We start from the raw sequence: 14,011 nt of genomic DNA, 5'->3' as shown, positions 1-14,011 counted from the left end.
TTGAAAATGATGTTGGACCAGTTTATGGGGAAGTTACAAAAGATGGCATAGAGAATGAGAGAGATTTCGTTTGCCACGAATCCCTTAGATGGTTTCTTGGGAAAGACATTGGAGGAGAGGATCTGTGACAACAGCAGAGCATGAGGTTTCAAATTGCTCGTATGCCACGGGAAGTGGGTTGAACGAGTGGAGTGGAGGACTTTCTTAAACATAGTACGATCTATGGGTACTATGTTTGGGAGTTTGATGCCATAAGAAGAAATGTTAAGAATACAGCCTAACAGAGGAATGTCGAAAGAAATGATTTTCCATGGACCATGGATGTGATAGTTGACTGTCATGGTTGACTGAAAGGTTGGTGTAGAAAAATTTGATTAGCTGAGGATAATAGGACAAGGAGTTTGATGATCCTAGGATATAAAAAAAATCTTGAAGCGAGGTTTCTACGTTGAAGGAGGTGAATGCTTCAAAGTGGACTAGCTTACCAGTTTGGATCGGCAGAGAGTTAATGGAGTGGAAGTGGTGGATGAGATCAGGATATCTCAATTCGGCTGCCTCAATCATGTTGACATCAGAAGATCTGGAAGAAGAAGCCATTGTAAGAAATCTTGAGAGAATAAAAGCTTGGAGAGAAGGAGAACTTGGAGATAATAGGAGCTTGTAGGTTGATAGAGATTTTCGAGTGAATTCGTGAAGAATGAATCACTTCATTAAATAGAGGGATGAAAATTATTATAATACCAAGTGAATGACACTTGAAATGAATGAAATTTAGATTTTAGTTGAATGGAGAACTCGTGAATTGTAACTTAAGGCACTTGTGAATGATAGATCAAAACATTTTTTGGAAGATTGTGTTAATGAGAGTATATTATATTATAAGAAGAACATAGTTTCAAAAATTATTGTTCTATATAAGGAAATTTTAGTATAGGAGAGTCCATCGTATTGTGAAGTTTGTCATAGTTTGAGTATGGAGTGCTCATTGGAATTAGTGTGATAAAAAATATGGATGAAAAAAATAGGATAAAAGAATAGAGCCAAAGAGGTGTGTTCCACGATGTGAATTATGATCCATAGATTTTAAAGATTTTCATGTGAAGATGTGATGAGATGTGAAGAGTAAAAAAAAATCGTGAAAGGAAGGTGTGTAAGAATGTTATTAAGCAATATCATGTGAGATGAATAATGGCCTAATAAAACAAACAGCAAGTAAAGAGATTTTACTTAAAGATGATAGATTCTAAATTTGTGAGAGATGCATTTAGAAAAAGACAAAATAGACTTATGAGAGAAGAGTGATGATTGCTTATATAAGAAGTAGTTTTTATGGATATGCATGGAAGGAGCAAGAGTAGACAAAAATAATTGATGATTGATATGAGATGAATGACAAAGTAATGTCATGATTAAAGCTTATTTGAAAGACATAGTTTTTAAAGAAACTCGATATGAGAGAGTTCATAGTTTTAGGGAATAAAAAATGAGATTTTCAAACCTTGTCAAGGGGTTAAATCCATGGTTTTGAGATGACAAAAAGGTGGATTCAGATTTTGTAGATGAGAAAGAGAGAGAGAGAGAGAGAGAGAGAAGGATGGGACCAATGAAAAGGACACTTAATAAAAAATATAAGAGGAAAGACATGTTTGTCGAGAAAGAGTTTTTGTATGGATTCTTATAGAGAAGTGTAAAAGGTGATTGGACATAAAGTTGAATGTACTTTGAGAGATATGATATATTTAAAAAAATTGTTTTTAAAATAACTTGTGATGTACGTGAATACATGAAAGACTCTTTTTAACTTTGAAAAAGGTGGTAGAAGGGAATGAAGACAAAACATGAAAAGAATAAATAAAAAACATATAAACACTCGATTATGATGATAGTCTAAAAAGCAATTCGTAAATGAATGTAGGAAGACAAAAGATGATTTGACATAAAGTGTTTTTAACATTCTTACTTGTTAATCTTTAGCTAAGATAAATTTTGTCAAGTAAGGTTTGTAGTAAAGTTATATTTTAATATTTTGTAAAGGTGAACTCGAGTAGACTAATTTTACTATATCTCAATTAGTCATATGGATTAAATTTATAAATCACTTAATTTATAGATTCCTAACTCTCTTCTAATTCTTATAAAGTCTTCATTTTTTAAAGGTTTAGTGAAAATGTCTGCTAATTGTTTATTAGTGGGTATAAATTCCAGTTTGATTATGTTGTTCAGGACTTGTTCTCTTAAAAAGTGGTGTCTAATTTGAATGTGCTTAGTTTGTGAGTGTAAAATAGGATTTTTAGATAAGTTTATAGCACTAGTATTATCACAGAAAATAGTTGTATTTTCAAATTTTAAACCAAAATCTTTTAAGGTTTGTTTCATCCAGATGACTTGTGTACATGCTAGGCTTGCAGCTATGTATTCAGCTTCAGTAGTTGATAATGATACATAGTTTTGTTTCTTACTGAACCATGAAACTAGTGAGTGCCCTAGCATATGACATGTTCCACTTTTGCTTTTTTGTCAGATTTACTTCCAGCAAAGTCAGTATCACTGTATGAGATTAAATCAAATGTAGATGATTTTGAATAAAATAACCCAAAATCAACTGTGCCGTTTAGATATCTCATTATTCTTTTTACAGCTTTAAGATGTGATTCTTTTGGATTTGACTGAAATCTAGCACACAAGCAAACACTGAACATGATATCTGAACGGCTAGCAGTTAAATAAAGTAGTGATCCTATCATACCTCTGAATAACTTTGTATCCACAGTCTTACCATCTTCATCTCTGTCCAATACAGTAGTTGTGCTCACAGGAGTATTCTTTGAAGCAGTTGAGTTCATGTTGAACCTCTTCAGAAGTTCATGAGCATATTTAGATTGATTGATGAAGACTCCATCCTTGGTTTGCTTAATATGTAGTCCAAGAAAGTAGGTGAGTTCTCTCATCATACTCATTTAGAACTCTTTCTGCATGGACTTAGAAAAATCTTCACAAAGACTGTTGTTAGTAGATCCAAAGATGATATCGTCCACATATATTTGAACGATTAGGGTATGATTATTCACTATTTTTACAAATAAGGTTGAATCTGCTTTGCCTACAGAAAATCCGGTTTTTAATAAAAAAGTTTTAAGTTTGTCATACCAAACACGAGGTGCTTGTTTTAAACCATATAAAGCACGTTTTAGTTTGAAAACATGATTCGGAAATTGTTCATTTTCAAAACCTGGAGGTTGATTTACATAAACTTCTTCATTTATAAAACCATTTAGAAAAGCACTTTTAACATCCATTTGATATAGTTTGAAATCCATATAGCTTGCATATGCTAAAAGCATTCTAATAGATTCAAGTCTAGCAACAGGAGCAAATATTTCATCAAAGTCAATACCTTCCTTCTGATTGTATCCTTGAGCTACTAGCCTTGCCTTGTTTCTTATAACATTACCTTTTTCTTCCAGTTTGTTTCTGAAGATCCATCTTGTCACAATAATTTGATGATCCTTTGGTCTTGGTATAAGATCCCAGACATCATTTCTTTGGAACTGATTTAGTTCTTCAGTCATGGCTAGCATCCAGAACTCATCAATGATGGCTTCATCAATCTTCTTTGGTTCAAGTTGAGAAATGAATGTTATGTTTGCAATCCGTTCCAGCTGAGCTCTAGTTTGAACCCCCTTGGTCAGGTCTCCCAAAATCTGCTTTTGAGGATGATCTCTGATTTCAACAAATGTTCTTTGAAGATCATCTTCATTAGGTTTAGCTGTGTTATCTAAGAAAAAATTTGTACTTTCAAGATCATCATCGTTAGTCTGCTTAAGAACAGATTGATTAATAGATTCACAAAAACTGACATGCATAGATTTTTTAATAGTATTTGAACTCTTATTAAAAACTTTTTATGCTTTACTATGACTTGAATATCCTAAGAATATGCCTTCAACAGATTTAGCATCAAACTTATCAAGGCTATCTTTTGTGTTAAGGATAAAGCATTTACACCCAAAGACTTTAAAGTAGTCAATCCTTGGGGTTTTGTCATAGAATAGTTCATAGGGAGTTTTATTTAATAAGGGCCTGATGAGAACTCTATTTGATATATAGCATGCAATATTAAGAGCTTCTGCCCAAAAATATTTAGCAAGATTATTATGTTGGAGCATAGTTCTAGCAGATTCCTGAAGGGTTCTATTCTTTCTTTCTACTACACCATTTTGAGGTGCAGCTCTAGGAAAGGCAAAATTATGTGATATACCATGCAAGTTACAAAAATTTACAAAAAGATCATTATCGAATTCTCTTCCATGGTCACTACAAATTTTGATAATAGAAGAAGATTTTTCATTTTGTAACTTTTTATATAAAATTTCAAATTCATAAAACGTATCACTTTTATTTTTCAAAAATATTACCCAAGTAAATCTTGAGTAATCATCTACAATGACAAAAGCATATTTATTATGATTAAGACTAGCTACTCTAGAAGGACCAAAAAGATCCAGGTGGAGAAGCTCTAAAGGTCTTTTACTTGAAACAATAATTTTTGATTTGAAAGATGATTTTGACAATTTTCCTAGTTGACATGCATCACAAAAATAGTCCTTTTTAAATGATATTTTAGGTAACCCACGTACTAAATTGTTTTTAGCTAATTTAGACATGTATTTTGAGTTGACATGACCCATTCTCATGTGCCATAAATTTTGAGTGTCATTATTAGCTATAAGGCAGTGTTCAGTAATATTCTCTAGGTATAATTCATAAATATTATTTTTTCTTATTCCTTTTAAGATGATATTTTCGTTGGTGTTTGCTATAAGGCATGCATCATGTTTAAAGCTAACATTATAACCTATGTCACACATTTGACTTATACTTAAGAGGTTATGTTTTAAGCCTTTAACAAGGAGAACATCTTTGATAAGAGGTTTATCGATATTACCAATATTGCCAATACCAATTATCAGACCTTTGTTGTTATCTCCAAAGGTGACGGTTCCTCCTTCTTTATGATGAAGAACAGTAAAAAGATCTGGATGTCCTGTTATGTGTTTTGAACATCCACTGTCTAGTATCCATCTGTTCTTCTTCTTTGGAGTCTGCAAAACATCAAGTAAAAATTCTTTGTGGTACCCAATCAGGTCCCTTTTTGTTAGACTTTGGAACCCATATCTATTTTGATTTGGGTTTGTCTATAACTTTAGAGGAGTACATAGTATGAAAGTTGTAATACTCCTATTTAGGTTCAGCAGAACCTTTGACAAAAACAGTCTTTTTATTTAAACAAGAAGGTTTATTCATGTGAGAGTAACCAATACCATTTTTGTAAAAAGAGAATTTTTGAGAGGATAGGAGTCTATCCAGGTTCTCTTTTCCTTTGGTAAACTTGAAAACTGTTTTCATAAGGTTTTCAGTTTTACTTTTTAATTCTGAAATTTTTACTTGAAGATTTTTAGACTTGGAGCTAGTAGAAGAGATTTCAGAAGTAATCATAAAATTTTTCTTTTTCAACTCAGAAATTTCAATACTGAGTTTTTCATTTTTCTGCACAAGCTCTAGATTTTCAGATTTCAAATTTTTATTTTTGAGAATTGTTTTTCTTGATTCTTCAAAAAGTTCTTGAAAAGAATTTCGAAGTTCTTCAAAAGAAAAATCAAAGGATTCACTTACAGAGTTTTCTGCCATGAAGCACATGTTGGCGGTTTTGGCTTCATCATCACTTGACTCTTCACTTGTGGATGGTTCTGAATCATCCCATTGAGCATGCAGAGCCTTCTTCTTGAAGAACCTTTTCTTTGGTTCCTCGATTTTGGATTTTCTTTTTAGAAGAGGACAGTCATGTCTCATGTGACCTGGCTTATTATATTGATAGCACATGGTATCTTCTTTAGAATCTTTCTTTTCCTTGTGCTTATTTGATAGCATGTTCTTTCTCATGAAGCGCTGAAATTTTCGAGTAAGCAGCGCAATTTCAGATTCCTTTTCTGAGTCCTCATTCTCAGAAAGGGCTGGGAAGGCTAGAGTTTTCTTTATAGGTTGTTCCTCTTCCCTTCTTTCCTTCATATGAACTTCATAGGCCATAAGATTGCCTATTAAGTCATCGAGGGTAAGCTTGGATAAATCTTGAGCTTCTTCAATAGCTGTTGTCTTTTTCTCCCAATCAGTTGTGAGAGATCTCAAGATTTTTTTCACCTTATCTGTCTGGCAATAAGTTTCTCCTAGAGATTTAAGGTCGTTGGTGATGTTGGCGAATCTTGTAAACATCTCTGTGATGGGTTCATCTTTGTTCATTTTGAACAACTCATATTTTCGGACCAGAGATGAGATCTTGGCTTCTTTCACTTTATTGGTTCCTTCATGAATAACCTCCAGAGAGTGCCAAATATCATAAGCAGATTCACAAATGGATATTCTGTTAAATTCATTTTGATCAATGGCACAATACAAAGCATTCATAGCCTTTGCATTTAGATTGGTCATCTTCTTTTCTTCATCAGACCATAAGCTATAGTCTGAGGATGGAGATGTGTATGGATGTTCAACAATTTTCCATACAGCAAAATCTATAGACTTTAGAAATATAGCCATCCTGCATTTCCAATATCCATAGTTGGAGCCGTTGAAGAAAGGAGGGCAAGATGCGTGTTGTCCTTTAATGTCACGAGCATAAGAGGTTGATGTCATTTGTGTTGGAAGACTTGTTATGTCGAAACCAGCAAACCTGCTCTGATACCAAATGAAATTTCACTAGAGGGGGGAGGGGGTGAATAGTGAAATATGAAATAGATCGATAATATAAAATTTAAAGGCAATAAGGCACAACACAGAAAACACAAGATTTATACTGGTTCGGTCGAGTTACTGACCTACATCCAGTCCCCAAGCAAAACATTTGAGCCTTTCACTATAAAATCCGAGTTACCGGATAAATAGTACAATCACCCTCTTTCACAGAGGTCTACTTCTCTCAACAGAGAAGGAAACACCCTCTTTCCCAGAGGTCTACTTCTCTCAAGAGAGAAGAGAAACACCCTCTTTCACAGAGGTCTACTTCTCTCAACAGAGAAGGAAAACACCCTCTTTCACAGAGGTCTATTTCTCTCAACAGAAAAAGGATACAGTGAATAACAGAAAGTTACAATACTTCCTATAGAACCTTCAGAATGATATGAATGCACGAATGAAGATTCTTAGAATGTTCTTTTCTTTTCACACAGATGATTCTCTTTGTCAAAGAGATTTTCTTGACTTTTTCTCTTTCTTTTCTCTTTTCTTTTTCTAGGCTCTCTTTTTCGAATATTGAATAGGAATTTTTCTCTTTGTAAGCTCATATATCTTGTCTGAAATACTATTTTGTTAGTGTATATATAGCCTCAAGAAAATAGTCGTTGCCTTTTTGAAATGATTGTCCTTTTGAGACATGAGATGTCAAGTCATTTCAAAAACAACTTTGTGTAAAAAGATGTGTACTACATTGCTTTTTCGAAAAGTCTTCTTTCCATAAGTGTAGCATTTGGGGTATACTATTCATTGTTGTATTTTAAATGAGATATAATCTGTAAAACTTCTATTCTCATAATAAATGATTTGTAGTACATTGAACGTTGGAGTGTAAGTTATCATGTAGTTTTGTTTTTACTCAATTTAATGATTTGTAGTATATTAGTATTTTTCTTACAAATCGTCAATTCTTTAGTTAAATGCATGTAAGTACAATAAATGCTTTGTTGAGTACTATATTTATAAATGGTCATTTCTCAAATGCTTTTTGAGGTGTTATTTAATGTTTACAGAAAGAATGATGACTTTAAGTAAGTCGACATTCTTGAGTGGGGATTTTATTATTAAATAAATAGTCATTTCTTAAATGCTTTTGAGGTGGCATTTAATGTTTACAGAAAGAATGATGACTTTAAGTAAGTCGACATTCTTGAGTGTATAAAGTAAATAAAATCTTTTCCAAACACAATTTGCTTGTATATATAATAATATTTGTTTTGTCAATTCAAGATAGTCAATTATGTATTATGATTAAATTCATTTTGTCTTTTTCTTTCATACTTGAAATCATTAGCTTTTATTTCTTTTCAAGTTGTATTTTTCATAAATGCATGTTAGAAGGTACAATTAATGCTTTTGAAATCATGAGCTATTATATCTTGTCAAAATACTTTTTTCATAAATGCTTGTAAGAAAGTACAATGATTTGTTTCCAAAAAGGTGCTTTTTGAAATATCGTATCCTTTTATAAAAACATAGCTTTTTGTAAATAGATGGCTTGTATGATAAAGCATGTAATATGAAATATGCAATATGCATGCTCTTGAAGGTTCTGTTACATATGAATCTAAAGAAGAAAAAAGTCTTCATCTTGAAGTAGCTGATCTCCTTGGATGATCTTTAGGAATGTATGGCTCATCAAGCTTTTTCTTCAGAGAGTATGATTGCACCAAACAGTTGTACTTGAGCAGGTTGTCTCCATTCTTTTTAGGTGAAATAACCTTGCATCAAATACTCGTTAAATACATGGACAAATCATATTCAGTCATAATATAACATATGCATGAAGGCATATCATCATATCATATTAAAGCATATATGACAGTATATCATATTATGTGTCATCAAAACATAGTTTCTCAACACTCCATGGTTAAATCCATGAACACAAGGGGCGCCCATGGTGAAATCATGATAAAACAAGAAGAAAAGATTAATAAAAGCAAAAAAAAAATTATAAAACCCTACCTTGGATGGATGCAGCTGCAAGGAGAAAGAAGGAAGTGTTGGAGAGGAGAGAGAAACTCCAAGATTTCAAGAGGAGAGAGAGTGGGGGTTGACCCCCCTTTGGCTTTCTTAAATAGAAACTTTTAGGTTTAGCCAAAGAGTCCAAAAAAAATCAATGTCTTCATTAATTGGATTGGCTAGGGGGGGGGATTTTTTAGAATTTTCCTAAATTAACCCTAGCCCTAACTACCTAATCAATATCTAATTAGACTTCTAATTGACCTAGAAAACCATCCAAATGTGGGGCCACCTACTGTGGGCCCCATTTAGGTTTTTGAAAACCCTAATTTTTAAAGCTTTAAAATCAAAGTTAAAAACAAAAGTAAAAATGGAAGTTTTAAAAATAAACTTTGACTCACCTAGACATCTAACCTAAGTAGGACACTAACTAACCTTAATTTAACCCTGACTTCTTCAAATGTGGCGCCACCTCGAGTGGGCCTACTTGAATTTTCAAAAAGAATTTTAAAACTTGAAAATGAGAGGTTTTTCAAAAGATATTCAAAAGTAAACTTGAAATTGAAAGTTTTGAAATGACACAGAGTTCTACTGGGGCAGAACTTTTCTAGATATGGTGCTAACTGAGTGGGACCCACATCAGGGTTTCAAAATTTTTGAAATAAAGACTGAAAATAGAGTTAAAATCAACAGATGAAATTCAAAGGTTTTGAAAACAGAGTTCTAAATAAAATGAAACTCTGGACCAGAGTCCTGAACCAATTAGGACTCTAAGATTTTAGATTTTTGAAAGCCAAATGAAAAAGTTTTTGAAAGATTTTGTCAGAACTGGTAAAAATAAGTTCAAAAATACAATCAGGGTTAGAGTTCTAACTTAATCAGAACTCTAAAATAGAGTCTTAAATCAACTGGAACTCTGTAAAGTTAATTTTTAAAAAACAAATGGAGAAAATAGAAATGGAAGTGGAAACAAGATTCAGAATAGAGTCCTGACTGAATAAGGACTCTGGGACAGAGTCCTGATCGGACTGAAACTCTAGATTTTTTTGGTATTTTTTGAAAAATAAATGAAAGAATTTGTGAAACAATGAAAATAGTAACAGGTATTGAAATTAAAACAGAGTTCTTATCTAACTGAGACTTTGGGGACAACGTCCTAATTGGACTAGGACTCTCAAAATTTTGGATTTTCTAAGAAAACAAATGAGAGGATCTTGAAAAATAGGTGAAAATGAGATAAAATTGAAGTTTGATTCAGAGTCCTGGTCTGACTAGGACTCTCAGGAAGAGTCCTAATTCGACTAGGATTCTGAGAAATTTTAGTTTTCTAAAAAGCAAATGATGAGATTTTAAAAGAAACTTTTGAAAACCAGTGAAAATAAAGCAAGAAAATGAACTCGGGATAGAGTCCTGATTCAATCAGGACTCTAGGATAAAATCCCAGAATTTTAAAACTCTATGATAGAAATGCAACAATTTTGAAATTTGGAAAGATAAATGAAGAGATTTTGGAAGGATTCTCTTAAAATTGAAATCAGGGTGAGAGTCCTGAACCAACTGGAACTCTTTGAACAAAGTTCTGGTTCAACTAAAACTCTGAATTTTTTACTTCTCTTTGAAAGATTTTGAAAGATTTGGTTTAAAACAGACAGAATAGCAATGAAAGATAGAGTCCTAATCCGACTGAAACTCTAGAAAAAGAGTCCTGATCCGGTTAGAATTCTAGAATTTTGGCTAAAACGAATTATTTTGAAAATCAGATGAGAAGGTTTTGAAAACAAGTGAAGCACAGGAGTAAAGAATGAAATAGGGACAGAGTCCTGATTCAATTAGGTGAGAAAGAGTTCTAATTCGACTGGGACTCTAGAATTTTGGCCAAAACGAAGGATTTTGAAAGACTTTCTCAAAAATAGGTAAAATGGTAGTAAAAGGTTTATAATTCGACTGGGGCTTTAAAAAAAGAGTCTTGATCCAACTAGGACTCTGGAAAAAGAGTCCTGATTGAACTGAGATTCTGAGATTTTAGCCAAAAATGACAAGAATGGGCAAGGGATATGACTACATTTGGTTTAGAATAAAAAATAGAGTTTTGAAAAGGTTCAAAAAGATGAAAATACAGAGTCTTTATCCAACTAGGACTCTGAAATTTTTGAGATTTTTGATAAATAAAGGAATCCAGAAGCGACACCACCTAAATGGATCTCATTTGAGAATTGAAATCAATTGAAATTGAGTTTAAAACAAATCAAGATTATTTTATGAGAAAAACAATTAAAATATACATGTCCTGGGGGTTGGCAAATGACAAAATGTCGATTTAAAACCAGGTTTTGAAATTAATTTTGAAAGAAAAGTTTTTAAAACTCGAATCTGGATCCAATATTTTGAAAACAAGAGTTTTGAATCTCGATAATGGGATGCAATGACATGCAATGCCATGAAATGATATGCCAAATGCATGCAGTGATATGCAATGACACATAAAATATAAACCCCAGATGAGGGACTTGGAGTCCCGGATCCCTAACAGAGATAAAGAATTTGGAGATTCTCATCTGAGGATGAGAACTGACAATTAAAATTGAGCCAAAATGAGGATTGAATCTTGAAATATTTGAATTTGGGACAAAAATTTGGGCTCTAAAGGGCCCTGGCTCAGACATCGACTAGTTGGTCCCCTGAAGACTATGGAGAGTGGATCCCAATGGCAGGAGGCTGTTGTTTATGAATGAGGGTGAAAATTTGGGGTGTTTACAATCTAGTAAGGGGAGGTTTATCTGAACGTGCTTGAATATCTCAAGCATCTCTTGCATATTCACTCCCGACTTACCTAGTGCTCTCGGTCTCTCTAATGCCTCGGAAAATGGGGCTTTAGGAATATAGGCTTTGGAAGGTTCAGATGGAAGAACCCTCTCGCTTTTCTGAGGTAACTGACTAGGGATAGGCTGCTTCTCACTTATCTGCTCTCTTTCTTGTGCAGCCTCCCTCAAATGGTACTGCTTTCTACTCCTAAGGGTCACTACTGCTTGAGCCTGCTCTTGATGTGTATTTGTCATATGCAGGCTATGCATTGGCTCTCTACCCCTAGGGTTTACTATAGGCTGGCTAGGCAGTGTCCTCTCACTTCGCCTGCTTAGTGCCTCGACGAGCTGCCCTATTTAGGTCTCTAGTTTGGCAATGGACTGGGTATGCGAGCTCAAATTCGCCTTAATATTAGAATAAACTTATAACATCTTGTCCTCGAAGGACTGACTAGGCGAAGGCTCATGGAAATGGGGTTGATTATAAGCAGGTTGGGCTGGGAGATAACTAGATCACTGAAATCGAGGCACATAACCGCTTTGCCTGGGTTGGCTCTGGGAAGGGTTAGGGGGGTGGGACTATGGATTATGCCATGAAAAATTGGGATGGTTTCGTCAGCCCGGGTTATAGGTGTTGGTAAATGGGTTGGGTGCGGGTCAAGCAAAGTTTTGATCCATCTAAGCTTGCTTTTGGACAAACTCAGGGTATTGCAGTGCAACTGGCATTCAAGGACATGGTGTGTAGGGCTAGCACACAACGTGCACACCTGTATTGCAGGAGAGGGACCCGACAATAACTGATCCAATTTTTGTTACAGTTGGTCGACCTTGTTGCTTGACTCAAGGTTCATCCCTATCTCGAAAATGCCTGCCTTCTTAGTGCTATCCTGCGCAGGTGCGGCCCTATCAAAACGTGAAGTTGTAGCATAGTGCATCGAATTCTCCCTCAATGTCTCAAAAAGTGACCATGCTTCATCTTCACTTTTGAGCATAAAAGTGCCCCCACACGCGGCATCAACCATTTGACGGTTCTTCTCAGTAAGATTGCTATAGAAATATTACACCAGTTGTCAGCGAGGCACCTGGTGGTGGGGAAACTTGCGGAGAAGATCCTTTATCCTCTCCCAAGTCTCATGAAATATTTCCCCTTCTAATTGCGAAAAGCTAGTGATGGCTTTTCGATACTGGTTCGTCTTACCAATTGAGAAATACTTCTTTAGGAACTCCCTTTGCATATGTTCCCAAGTGGTAATTTGAACTGTATCTAACACCTTCAGCCAATGCTTGGCTTTATCCTTCAGAGAGAAGGGAAATAAGGTCAACCTCATAGCATCGTCTCCAAAATTATTGATTTGCACTGTCGAGCAAATCTCAAGAAACTCATCAAGTTGATGATATGGCTCTTCATTGTTAAGGCCATAAAATGAAGGTAACATCTGGATCACACTGGCCTTAATCTCAAAGTGGTTCGCTCCTACATAAGGTCTTGTGATGCAAGAGGCGGGAGTATAGATATTGGGCATGAAGTACTCCCTAAGAGGATGAATCATCTGTTGATCATTAGCCATGGTTGCAGCTCTATGGGCTATCCTGATAAGGGACTCGGGTGCCTCGATTAGTTCGACAAGCTCGGGGTCAAGCGAGCATCGCCCTTGCATACACCACGAAGTAGTCTGGTGTAGCACACATCCTAATTTGAGGTTTTCTACCTAACTAACATGCTAGCGGCCAAACCATGCAAACCACAAAGCGAGTAAGCAAAAACAAATACTGAAAATGAAAAACAAACAAACACCACACACTTGCACTCAGTAGGAAATTTGCGAAAAGCAAACTATGAGCACGGTACCAATCGTGCACAGTCACCTCTAAGGAAATCCTATAGGTGGGTTGTGCAGGAAAAGTAAATTGTTCTCTACGTTGTGTAAATATGTGGTTCTAATCCTAAGTACGAAAAGCAAACTAAACAATCCAGACTAATCAACTAAACAATCCTAATTAAATAACTGAATTAAACTAACAACCTAAAATATGAGAACAAACACAAGGCAATGAAGTGAATACTCGTATTTCGTTGTTCCCCGGCAACGGTGCCAAAAATGTGTTGTCTATTTTTGAGAGAAATGATTTTTGAAAATATTTTTTAAGTGAAAAGTAATGTGAAAACCAGACACCAAATATTAAAATTGGTTCTCACTAGTGGTAGAGACTGGGTCAAACTTAGGGAACAGGGAAATACTTTGTATTCAAACAAGCAACTAAACTATGCTTTATTGCCAAAACGAGAAAAATATAAGGAAAGTAAAGTTAATTAACTATTACAACAAATGAATACCCTATGCAGAGGGTTTAAAATGGTTTTATTACAGCCCAAGAATTAAATGAAAATTAAAACTCCTAATCTAAAAAAATGAATGTCTTCTATGCTTGTGCCTCCATGTCGCGTGTCAAATGAGTGTGCA

The sequence above is a fragment of the Nuphar pumila genome, chromosome 3, assembly GCF_984573655.1.
Source record: "Nuphar pumila chromosome 3, dmNupPumi1.hap1.1, whole genome shotgun sequence".
Lineage (NCBI taxonomy): Eukaryota > Viridiplantae > Streptophyta > Magnoliopsida > Nymphaeales > Nymphaeaceae > Nuphar > Nuphar pumila.
Note: the sequence above shows the minus strand (reverse complement) of the source record.